This window comes from Lonchura striata, chromosome 4, assembly GCF_046129695.1.
Source record: "Lonchura striata isolate bLonStr1 chromosome 4, bLonStr1.mat, whole genome shotgun sequence".
In the NCBI taxonomy this organism is placed as follows: domain Eukaryota; kingdom Metazoa; phylum Chordata; class Aves; order Passeriformes; family Estrildidae; genus Lonchura; species Lonchura striata.
In genome coordinates, this window is record NC_134606.1 from 32,376,273 (window position 1) to 32,389,046 (window position 12,774).

At 38.6% G+C, this 12,774-nt stretch overlaps 1 long non-coding RNA gene across 1 annotated transcript in view; it reads left to right on the plus strand.

Moving 5' to 3' along the window:
* Positions 1–526: 526 nt before the first annotated feature.
* LOC116183618 (uncharacterized) overlaps positions 527–12,774 on the plus strand; it is a 42,976-nt gene continuing 30,728 nt past the window's right edge. The window contains exons 1-2 of the long non-coding RNA XR_004148280.1: positions 527–558; positions 4,765–4,954. This is a non-coding gene — a long non-coding RNA (uncharacterized LOC116183618). The remainder of the gene's footprint in view (positions 559–4,764; positions 4,955–12,774) is intronic.

The following is a 12,774-nucleotide window of genomic DNA, read 5'->3' on the forward strand; positions in this document are numbered from 1 at the left end:
TTTTTGATGTTATCTTCAATTAGTTGTTTTTTTTTTCACTGTGCCTGCCAGGAAAATATATGCATGCACAGCTAGATATCTCTGACTTTTAAAGTCATGGCACTTGGCAAAATGCTTTTAAAGAGAGAAACACAAAAGCCAACATTATCCATGAAAACTACGTAAATATTTATAAGCAGTATATGTTTGATTTCTGTTCTTTTAAAAAATTATTTATTTATTTTTAAAATCCATCTGCTGCTACCAGATGATAAATATTTAAATCAAATTTGTGCCTGGGATACAAGGACACTATTTCTTTCAGAAGGGACATTATGAATTTGATACTGTAGACCCAGCCTCAGTTCCCCAGCTCAAACAGCATAGCAGGCACTTTGTTGGGGTACATTTATAGACTTGTATGAAAAAGCTTCCTGTCTGGTAGACTGTAAACAAGTGATCATTTTGCCTAATCTCTTTCAGGAGATTTCCTGGAGGTTGGACTGGAATATGTCTCTTGGGAAAATACCTCATTTTGCCTGAAAGACTCCAAGCAATGATGACTTACCACCTCCTCAGGTAAGTTGTTCCAATCTCTAGTTACTCCCACTGCTAAGAAGTTATGTAATTTCCATCCTGAATTTGTCTGATTCCAGTTTCCATTCATTATATCTTTTTATGTTTCTGTCTGCAAGACTGAAAAGCTCACCCTGCAATCAGGTACCTTTTCCATGTGTGTATATCTGGGTGCAGTGATCCAGTCACCACTCTTCTCTGACAGATTTAATAAACGTCTTAAGCCTTATACCTTAGTTGTTATTTTTCAACCTCTGGATCATTTTTTCTGCCCCTGATTTTTTTTTTTCTAGTGCTTATATATCCTTCTTGAATCATGGGCACTGCTTTTTCTGATGCTACGTGTAGAGCAAGGTCACATCCTAATAGTTACTCCCTTTTTTCATACAGAGGAAAATCAGTTATTATGTATTACAGCTGACATTTGCTAATACATTGCATGTGTCAATAGATTGGTAGATAAGGTGCCTGGAGCTGTGGAGGTCTGACACTTGCATTCTCCATGTGCGTTTTCACTACCTAATGCATGCTCTAGATTAAAGGAGCAATGTGTGTCAGACCTTCTGCATACAACATTCCTTTTCTATACTTAGATGAGCTATAAATCCATCTAATACATAGAAATTGTAATTCCCCTTTGCTAAATAAAGAGGGAAAGGCTACATTGTGAAGAGTTCATTTTGTTCTTCCTGTAGGAGAGGTTCTACATTAGGAAGAGAACTATTCTGTTGCTGTGCACAGAGTAGAAGATATAAAAGAGGAATAAGGGTGAAGAAGCACTGAGAGAATATAGTGGTAGACTTCTGTGAAAGCTCTGAGTGACTATTTTTCTGGGCAGCAGGGGAGTGGAAATAGCACCCAGTTAGGAGTTTTACCCAAGAAAAGCTGAAATTTAATAGAGCTGGCTGGCTTTTGTCTGGACGCATACAAAGCTGGTAAGAAAAACATTGTCATTAATAGCTTGTGGAAGTTTAAAATGCACTTATTTATCTCATTTGGCACATGTACAAAAACTGCTCTGAGTACAGGTGTATGACTTTAATTCCTATGGTAGAGAATTATAAAATCATGGAAATATTTGGGCAGGATATGTGCAAATCATCTAGTCCAGCTCTGTGCTTGATGCACACTGTTGCCAACATTCACTTGGGAATGGACCTCCTTGGAAAATCTGAAAATTTTTTCCACAGCTCCTCCAGTTCCTTATCTACCACATCTTTTTTCTTATTGCACTATCAGACAGGCAAATCTTTTTCAGCTCTAATATGAGCTCAATCAGTGAACACTGCCATCAGGAAGGAGAAACCTTTTACTTCTCCAGTTTTTTTGGGTTTAATTAGACATTGATCCTGTCTAACGTAGGCTATATGACTGTGGATGCTGGCACACAAATGGTAAAAGAGCAGATAAGAGCATTCAAGGGGAACTGCTTATGCAGCACAGCTTTCTAATGTAATCACAATGCTTGTAGTTTGCCAGTACAAAAAAAGTGAGATCATTCCCCTCCTCCTTGGCCATGCATTTCCATTTTTCTTGTGGCCATGGCAAGCTGAACTAGAAGAAAACAAACCTCACCATAAAAAGTAATTACTGAACAGTTTATTGAATAGCAGTGCCAGTTGAGACAGACTTGTATGGAGTTGCTCTTTTCAGTGACAGCTAACCATTTAGTTGACTTTGCTGCAATGAGAAAGTTCATCTTGAAGTACTGTTCCATAGCAGTTTATCCTTATCTAAGTCAGAGCTATCATGGTCAAATATCTGGTATTTTTGCAGCTGAGCAGGAGGCTGGCCCAGGGAGTTTGGCAGCCCAGAACTAAGCTTGAACTAAACCCCAAAAAATCCTGCTTGTTCTCCACTGATTCCAGGGAGATGATGTGTCTGATAATGAATCACTCTTTTATACAGTGTGTTTTAAACTTGTGACGTGGCCTGATGCTAGTGTGCTGGTACATGTGGTGAGAAGGGGAAGGGAGAAAGGCTGGATTGGGAATCTGTGTCCTCAGACATGGACAATGTCCATGATTTCATTTGTTCGTTTCCTGAAGCATATTATTGATGTGATTTTTTGTGTTCACAGTAGGTCTTAAGATTATTGTAAAATGATGAAAGAGACCTGTCTTGTATGTAAACATGCAGGGTCAATATTCTGTGGATCATTCTGGACTCCGTGATTATTGAATAACAGCTTGTGTTTGCAGGGACTGACTCAGTGGCTGAGGTCTCTTCCAGTCTTAAATTTTTAGCTGCACCTTTGCTAAGAGTACCCTAGTGTTAAAACTGTTAAGAACTCATTTTTCCTAATTTGACATTAGTTAGCCACTTTCTAATTTGTTACATTTGGTACTATTCCATGCTTTACTGTTGTATTAGTTTAACAGCAGAGTGAGAGTTAATGAAAAAGAGCATTTTTTCTCTTAGTTGTGCTAAAGATTTTCCCCAAATGCAGCCATTAGAGACCAGCTGCAGACAAAACAGCACAGGCAGTTGATTTTTCAACAATGTTAGATTTTGAGCTCCTGTCTACAGTAATTAATTAGCTCCATTGCTGAGCCAGCTCCCTGCGGGACTGCACGATCATTAGTGCCAAAGCCAGGAAGGGAGCATGAACTCCCAAACCCCTGAGAATCTACTGCAGCAACTCTTGTCATCTACAGAACATTTCAAGAACATTTCAAGTGACACTGGTAGGAAAGATTCACTTTCTCATCTGTATGAAGGCCTTGCTTAGATTCAGTTAGACTTCTGGCTGGGACCAGGCAAATCTACTTCCTGGGCAAGATTTTGTCATAGGCTATCTGAAACCCAAAGGGTTGCTCTTAGCTAATTCATCTTAATTTTGCTGATATGTAGAGAGAATTATAGAAGACTTGGGAGATGTCAGGGTACAAATCAATGGTGATGTACAGTACTAGGGCTGCTATGCCAAAAGCTAGCCCAGAACCAAGTATCTGTCAGCTAAAAGTCAAACTTGGATACAGCAGAAACACAAATTAATCCAAACATGCCAAGATGAAAGTGCTGGCATGAAATTACACAACTTCCTTCAGGTGCAGAAAACCCGCAGACACAGATTATTTACAAATCACTTTTATGAACTCCTTTTTGTAGGCTTGGGATGCAGTGTAATATAGTTTAATCTCTTCTCTCATTCCCCATGCTTGTTTCAGAAGAGAACAAGAAATTTAATCCAAACAAAGGATTAAGAAATTTCAGTAACTGGACTACTGCCATTATTGAAACAATGGGCCAGCTCTTTAAATGCTTGTTCTTGATTGAATTGAAGTCAATGACTACATCAGAGGGAGCAGAACTGGAATGCAGAAAAGAGGAAATGAAAAGTCTAGAAGTGATACACAATTATTTTACCTATTACGCACTTCTAGCAATGCATTGCATAAACAAAGCAGCTCTGAGAAAGCATCTCTCCTCACTGGAGAATAAAGTTAGGGAAAACTTTTGAGAGATGGACAGAGGAAAGATAAATGAGATTTAATATAGATAAATGTAAGGTAATACACCTGGGAAGAAATAATAATCATCCTATATACAAAATCAGGAGCTGCTCTTTAGAAAACAGAAATAGAGAGGAAGGCCTGGGAGCAATGGTTTGTAATTAATTACCGAAGACAGAACTCAAAACCTAACACTGGGGCAAAACCCAAACACATTCTTATTCTGGGCCAGCACCAGAGGTTTGTTTCTACAGTAAGTGCACAGAGATCAGGGAGCTGGCAACAACACAAGCACAATATTAAATTTATGGCTATGATGTTATTAATTCCATTTATAAGCTACAGACTTGACTGCTGATACCCCAGTTTGTGGTTTTCTATTTGCTGAATACAGTAAAACAATAAAACATGTCTAAGATAAAAACTCCTGATGAATCTGTATGTGTACCTTTTTTTTTCTCTTGTCCTCATACTTAAATGCAGAACTGTGGCTTAAAAATTATGAGAATTAACCTAAACAAGATGGTGGAAGCAAAGCCCCCTTTCCTAAGGAAAAAAAAATTACATTTGAAAACAGTGTAGAGAGAATTAAAACAATGTGACAATACCATAACTCAGTGAATGGGAATCTTTTGGCAAGAAGCGAAGACCAAATATAGGGCTATGCTATTATTTAGAGAAAAGTTTGTCAGTAAATGCATTTAGCAGGTAGAAAACAAAGATATTACAAGTAACTGTGTTCCACCAAAACCAGATGAACATTACTATGCTGAGAAGACAGTGTTGTGTGAAAGCCTGCCAGACAACCCAGACGGAGTGCCATGAAGAGCTGTCTAATTGCAAGACCTGCTGGCTGTGTATTTAGAAGTTCACTACTTGAGGATCAGAGGGAAACACAAATTGATACCAGTCCTAGAAAAGGAAAGGAGGAAAACCCTAACAAGGTATAGTATGTACAATATTAAAGATTTACAGGACTATTTCATCTTACTAGTGCTGTTAGCTAGTATCACAGGGTAATCCTGTCTTTGATTCCTTACAGGCCATGCTAGAAAGATGGCACTTCTCCCCACTATAAGGCAACCTGGAGTGGTATTATTTCTTCCCAGGCTGAATGCAGCTTGGGCTCACACCATCAGGCTATTTGCAAGCACTTAATTATCCCACAGGCAACTTTTCCTCCTCCTGGGAAAATAATCATGGATCATTTCGTAGAGCCCTATATGTTAAAAAGCTTTTTATTTAAATAAGTGCAAAACCAAGTAACTATTTTTTTTAAATATGAAAAAGGAAAAAAAAACCCAAAATATAAAAGCTCTCAAAACTGACATTTCATCTTCTATCTGAGAAGGCAGATAAAGCTACATAATTAGTCAGGGAAGGATCACTCCCTTTCTCCCCACAGCCTCCAGAGGCTAAACTCCAGATAAACCTTTTGGAGACTGCAGAGCTCCAACTGCAGAGGGTTTTAGTATGTGAAAGATGTTTGGAGCACACAATAATTAGCAGCTCACAGCTGAATTTTGCTAGCTGTCATAGTATTTGTTGCTATCACTGCATGAAAGTACTCCTGTAAGTCTCCTGAGTCTTCATAAATGTGTGCTGTAGACTGATATGTCCACATGGAACTTTTTAATAGAAAAATTTGGTCAGTGTACAACACTTAAAGGCTTACAGCAAATCCCTTTTCCATGGCAGAACACCACCTGGACAGAATGAGAAAATAAAAGTTATTTTCTTGGACAAAGCAGGAATTCCTTTACTCTTTATATTATATCTGGGCCCTTACAATCCAGGGGGATTCAGTATGCTGGGAGAATCAATGGGTAGCCTGCTAATCCAAATCCACATCTTCTTTGTATCCCAAATCAGTGCTCAAGAGTTCTGGCAGAAGACAAGCCTTTTCTTAAGACTTGCCCTTCATCTCTGCTTGCTCACAGTTTTTAAGTCCCAGTGGGAAACTGTAGAGACACTGGGAGAAAGACAGAAAATATATTGTAATTCCTTTGAACTCAATTGAGATTCACCTCTGTTTTAAGAAAGCAAACACCAAGAAGTGTCTGGGTTACCTTGAATTCAGTTGTGCTTAAGTGTGTCAGGATTGGTACTGTTTTTGAGATAGTCTTCATTACTGCTGCTTTCTAGACTGCAGACTCAGATTTGTATAGATTTCTTACAAGTATTTCTGACATTTAATTACAGTCCACTTAATGCTAGATGCACTTGTGCTGTCTCTTTTCTCATCCAAAACAGTTCAAGTTGTTAATCTGTGGGCTGTGCTTTGTTTTCAACAGTTGATGTCTGTCTTGTTAATGCTTTTTAACTTTTGCAGGTATGCTTGGCTTATCTTCTCTTCTTAGCTCCCATGGTCTCTCTACCCCCACAAGAAAAGCAGCTGCCAGGAGATATATGCATAACATATATGCACTTAAAAACACTTTCATTGTCTTTCTATTCAATTGCAAAAGTCATTTTCTTAGCTCATTGTTCCAGTCCTGTCACTCTTTTTTTGCACAATGCCATTGGCTCCATTTCTTCACTGCATGAAATATATACGATACAGCTGACTTCTCTTTCCTTTTCAAGCCATGTCTAATCTACATCACCAAGAAGTTTCCCTCATTGCCATTATACAAAAGATACTAGTATTTTAAGGCAGTATTGTACATTCACTTTCATGCTTTCACCCATGCTGCTGATTATGCATAGCACAAAATCTGTGTAATACCCCTAAACCTTTCTTTCTCTGCTTTTTCAACCATCAAGTCTCTGCCTCGAGCTTCGTCAGAGTCCGAGTATAGCTACATAACTCTTTTGCTGGAGATGCTTTTTCATATGAAACAGTTATAACCTCTACTTGCTCACCTTCTCTCTATAAGGCACTTCAAAGGCAAAATAGTTTGTTGGTTTTATGTCTGTAGTGCAAGCTACAGTGAGGATGGGTTTAGGTGTAATTTTAGCATTAACAACAAAAATACAGTAAACCAAATTATTTGTCTTGTTTCTAAGTCTGTAAGGTACTTCCAGGGAGTAGTTTCGGCATAGGCTGTTTAATTTGCCATACCAAAGTTGCTTAAGTCTGTGGATTCCAGGCGTAAATTTGCCGCAGGGACTAAGAGACAAAGAGGGGGACTGGAACGGTGCCTTTTCTGACAGATGACTGTTACTGGCTTAGTAGAATTACCAGAATGCACCCTGAGGGGCTGTAGTCATTCTGTTTGATTCACTCAGTGAGAACCATGCTCAGCATGGAGCCATGGGGGCATGGTGATGTGATTTACAGGTCCCTTACCAGGATCATAGTCAAAGTCACCCACAGTGCTGCCTGGACAAACATCTGGCCACATTTCTTTTAGCATGGAGCTGTGAGTGGTTCTTCAAAATTCTGTTTTATGGAGAGGTAATATAAAATGGCATTTGCCCCTGTTTCTGTTTTTTGGAAATCATGTTATTTTGTCATCTCATGTGTAGGTAAAGTAAATAATATAGAGTAAAGGATATTCTATTATAAATTATACTTTTCAAAAACCAATTTAAAGGGTTAAGACTGGAGCAGAAATTAGAATAATAGTCAGGGTATGCAATTTAAGATTTTTAGAGACTTAAGATATCATTAAGCTAGAGAAATGAGATCTACATGCTTTCGATATTTAGCAGCTAGAAGATCACATTTTCATTCATGACCACAAAGTCTGTGTTTTATTGAGGAAAAATGAGTCTTGTCAAATAGCTTTCATATTGTTTTTTTGGCAAGATTACAAGTACATTTGATAGACATTACTCTATTGACATAATACACTAGTTTATGTAGGACATTTGTTTTATTCTGTGTGGCAGCATGCATTAAAGAGATGTATGGGAAGCAAAAAAATTTAAAAAGTATTTTCTATATGGTTGTTTGCCATGTCACAGCTCCCTGCAACATGCCTCCTTTCTGTGTTTTTACTTTATTACCTTATAATACCTGTAGTTTAAAAATGCCCTGTCTTTGCATAATGTCTAACATCTTGAAGTATTCAGAATACCAAACAATGGGCACTGGAATCAAACCAGTTTGTCAAGGATCTGCCCTTTTCTAGTTACACCTCAAAACTCTAAGGTAGTCACATTTTCTGTATTTTATAAAATAAGTATTATCAGGTTTCTAATTGAATGAATCAGTGATGCAACCATGCAATAAAGCTCACGGACTGCTGAGCCCAATGCAGGGCATTACTCCATCCAGTGCACAGTGGATAAATATACCTTTAAAAATATCCAGCTATCATTTTCATGCTGTTGGACTAATCACAAGAGAATCTGTGGACTGAATAGTGAAAGGGTGAAAACTACTTTTAAAGCCCGCAATAAGGGTGAGCCCTCAGTAGTGCGAACACATATGCCAGATGAGAAGAGAGCTTCAGTTCCGCTGTGATGAGTCCCTGATGCCATTCACTGATGCTAAGTTATACAAAGTTTAATCTCTGATGTCAGTACAATTCTCAGCAGATGTCTTAGTAATTTCTCCATGCAGTCAGTGAAAGGCAAAACTATTTTTTTTCTAGCATTCAGGAACAAATAGCACTGATAATAAAATGTCTCTTTACTTGTCTACTAGTCTGGCTAATGAAGATGACGGGCCATGAAGTTTCAGAGTATTTATGATTTTAAAAGGTGGAATATACACCCAGTAATCACTTATAGATAGGTGACTCTAGTATTCAGGAAGAGTTGATTCCCAAGCTGCAAACCCTGTTATTCATCTGGGTATTAAGTGTTGATTCTACCAGGTACATGGTGAAAAGGTCTTTGACTTAAGTCATTCAAATGACATAGACATTCTATGAGCAAATCACACAGACAAAATCTCTGACTACAAGTGAGGAAGACTCTCTCCTTCTTTACCGGAAAAAGTCTCAAAGGCTACACATTATTGTCTTTTTAGTCATGAATGTGTAGAGAGCTGGGGCCCTGAATATTTGGTTGGTGAGTGTAGGAAACAAATCAATACAGAATTACTTTTTGTAAGATCTGTTCATTTGTCAGCGGTCAAAACATTTCATTTTCTTCAAAAGTATATTTTGATTGAGACAATACTATAATAATACAGGCATTGTGTATTTAATTTTATTAAACTAAAAATTGTGCTATTTGCTATGAGAAAGACAAAATTAAAACACTTTTTAGTGGCTTGTAATAATCTGATATCTCCTAAAGTAACGAAGTGCAACCTGAATTGTGTTAAAGGAAGTTTCTTTGGATTGTGACTATGTCTGTAACAAGTGACTAGTGTTATCAACAGAGCTTTTAAGTGAAGGCTTTACTGTTATAGGCTTGTCCGACTTGGATAACAAACTCTTTTAGTATTTCAGCCCATAAATCCTGAACAGAAAGATACTATTCTCTTGTGTCTCTGACAAACTAAAAGAGAATCTTTGTTTGCAGAGCTCCCCAGAGTTAATACAGTACTAGTTAATGATTTCACCATGGTAATTACTTTCTAGGGTCTGTCTGTCAGGCAGAATGGGCTGCATCAATTTTGTGCAACATTACTGTTTTACCTGGTTTCATGCTACTTGTCTATCAACCTGTCCATAACAAATTCTGAATATATGGACCAATTTATCATAGAATCATAGAATGGTTTGGTTTGCAAGGGACCTTAATTATTTATATCATTTAGTTCCAACCCCCCCTGTTATGGGCAGTGACACCTTCCACTAGACCAGGTTGCTCCGAACCTCATCCAACTTAACCTTGAGCAATTCCAGGAATGGGGCATCTGCAATTGCTCAGGGCAACCTGTTCCAGGGTCTTTCTACCCTCACTGTAAAGATTTTTTTCCTAATATCTAGTCTAAACCTACTCTTAGTTTAAAGCCATTCCCCCTTGTCCTATCATTACATGTCCATATAAAAGGTCTCTGGCTTTCCTGTAGGCCCCCTTCAGGTATTGGAAGGCTGCAAGAAGGTGTCCACAGAGTCTTTTTTTCTCTAAGATGAACAATCTCAATTCTCTCAGCCTTCCTTATAGGATATGTGCTCCATTCCTCCGATCATCTTGGCATCTGTCTTCAGGACTCACTCCCGGGAGGTTTATGTCCTTCCTATGCTGGGGACACCAGAGCTGGATGCAGCATTCCAGGTGGAGTTTTGGCATCTCACCAGAGTAGAGGAGAGGGTCAGAATCACCTCCCATGCTCTGCTGCTTTTGATGCAGCCCAGGACATGTTTGGCTTTCTGGATTATGATTGAACATTGCCAGCTCATATCTAGCTTCTTATCTACCAACGTCCCCAGGCCCTTCTTGGCAGGGCTGCTCTTGATCCCTTTGTCCCCCAGCCTGTTTTGATATCAGGGATTGTCCCAACCCACGTGCAGCACCTTGCACTTGGTCTTGTAAACCTTATGAGATTTCCATGGCCGAGCTTCTGGAGCTTGTCCGGGTCCCTCTGAATGACATCCCATCTTTCAGGTATGTCAACAGCTCCACTCAGCTTGGGGTCATCTGCAAATTTGCTGAGGGTACACTTGATCCCTTCATTTATGTAATTAATGAAGATATTAAATAGCTTTGGTCCTAGTATGGACTCCTGAGGGACTCCTGCAGCCATCCAGCTAATTCCTAATCCACCCATCAAATCCCTCTCTCTCCAATTTAAAGGGAACACTGTTGTGGGAGAGACTGTAAAAGGCTTTACAAAACTCGAGATAAATGACATTTGTAGAGCTTCCCTTGTCCACTGATGTAGTCACCCTATCAGAGAAAGCCATTAGGCTGGTCAGGCAAGACTTGCCTTTTGGTCAGGCCATGCTAGGTGTCTCAAATCACCTTCCTGTCTTCCATGTGCTTTTAGCACAGCTTCTATGACAATTTCTTCCATGACCTTCCCAGACACAGAGATGGGCATTCCCACGGTCCTTCTTTTTACCCTTTCTAAAGATGGGCAGTATTGTTTCCCTTTTTCTAGTCACCCAGGACCTCACCTGACTGCCATGACTTTTTAAATGTCATGGAGAATCAGCCAATTCCCTCAGGACTCTGGGTTGTACCTCATTGGGTCCCACATGCTTATGTACATTCAGGCTCCTCAGAAGGAACTTGATCTTTACAATCAGAGGGACTTTGCTTCCCCACTGTCCACCCACTTCACAGGTGTAGGAAAAGATGTTGCCATTGAAGACTGAGGCACAAAAAAGTTGTTGAGTGACAGTCTTTTTCTCATCCATTGTTACCAGTTTTATATGTCTAGTTTGAGAAGAAAATTGTTTTTAAATATCAAAACCAGTTGGAATCCTGCGAGTTTTGTGAATATGGAGAGGTGGGTAGAGAAAAGTTCACATGAGGGTTCCCATGGTGCAAAGGTTTTGGAAGGGGATCAGGTATTGCCATTTTCCTTAGATACACTAGGTCACCAGTTGGTATAGGTCTAACTCAGAAATTACACATCGTGTTATGTCTTGCCATGCTCAAAGGTAGGGGACATGGTGGACTAAAATGTACATGAAATGATAGCTGTGTATTTTTAAAAGTGCTTTTATCCACTGTGAACTTGATTTAGTCAAGTTCTAAATTAGCAGTTAATGAGATTTATACCATGATTGCATCACTGGTTCATATGTGCTTTATTAAAACAATGTAATCTAATAATACCTTTTATAAAATAAGGAGAAGGCAGGTCTAATCTTGTAGTTTTGAGGTATAATTAGAAAGGGACAGATCCTTGATTAAATTCTGTAGTTCCTATACCTGTTTTTTGGTATTCTCAGTACCACAGGACATTAGAATTTATGCAAATATTGTACTTCTTTAAAACATAAGTTCATTGAGTATGCTTGGCAGTGTTTGTAAAGGACTCTGGCACTCAGTTGGAGTGCTGACATTAATTTCAATTAGGGTGTGATGAGTCCCTTTGTCGTTGAAATCATCATGTTTAAAGGTATAAATAGGCAAAGCAACTGGCTAATAAAATTTAAAGTGAAAAAAATCAGTTTTAATATGTTTGTAAGAGCTAGGTCATGACTTTTTTCAGCACAACAGTTGGAATCACAGCTTGGAGAAACTTGAGAACATCTGTTATTTCTGTTGAAAAATGCAAGTACATTGAGTAACTCACACCTTTGAAATTCCTTTGTGGGGGTGGAAAACAACTCCTCCCCAACACAAAGCTGATTTACTCAGGATTTGGAAGACATTTGACTTGTTCATCCTTTAGGTCTCTCATAATTCAGACACAAATGTTCCTTGGAGGGAAGCTTTGAAAAGGTTTTTCCTGTGAGGTTTGTTGATTCCAGAAGGAAGGGCTAAAATGACTTATACATTTGCAATACATAAAAGCTAATTTTACATGTAGGCTTCTTTAGTTTGTAAAATACATGAAGTTGCTTAAAGAAAAGAAAACAAAACAGAAGAAATCTAGTTACGATTGGTCTATGATCCAACACTTAATTTCTTTTGTACATGCTATATATTTTATAATAGATTTTTGGAAATCTGTTTACATCTGTAGCAAGTCCTAGGGACAAGGGAAAAATCAGTGGAAGCTGAAAGCATTTCTTGTCATCAACAGGTATACATCAGGTATACATACATATTACATTCCTGGGCATATACATCATGACACATAATTGAAAAATGTTATTTATTTTTTAAACCCTATGAAGATGTGTGCTCTGTGCCAGCATACACCAAGGACTTAACGTTTTATGACATATTCTATTGACCCTTTAATTAGCATCAGCCAGGAGGCCTGTTTTGTGGGCTCATGAAAAGGCTCTGAGTGACA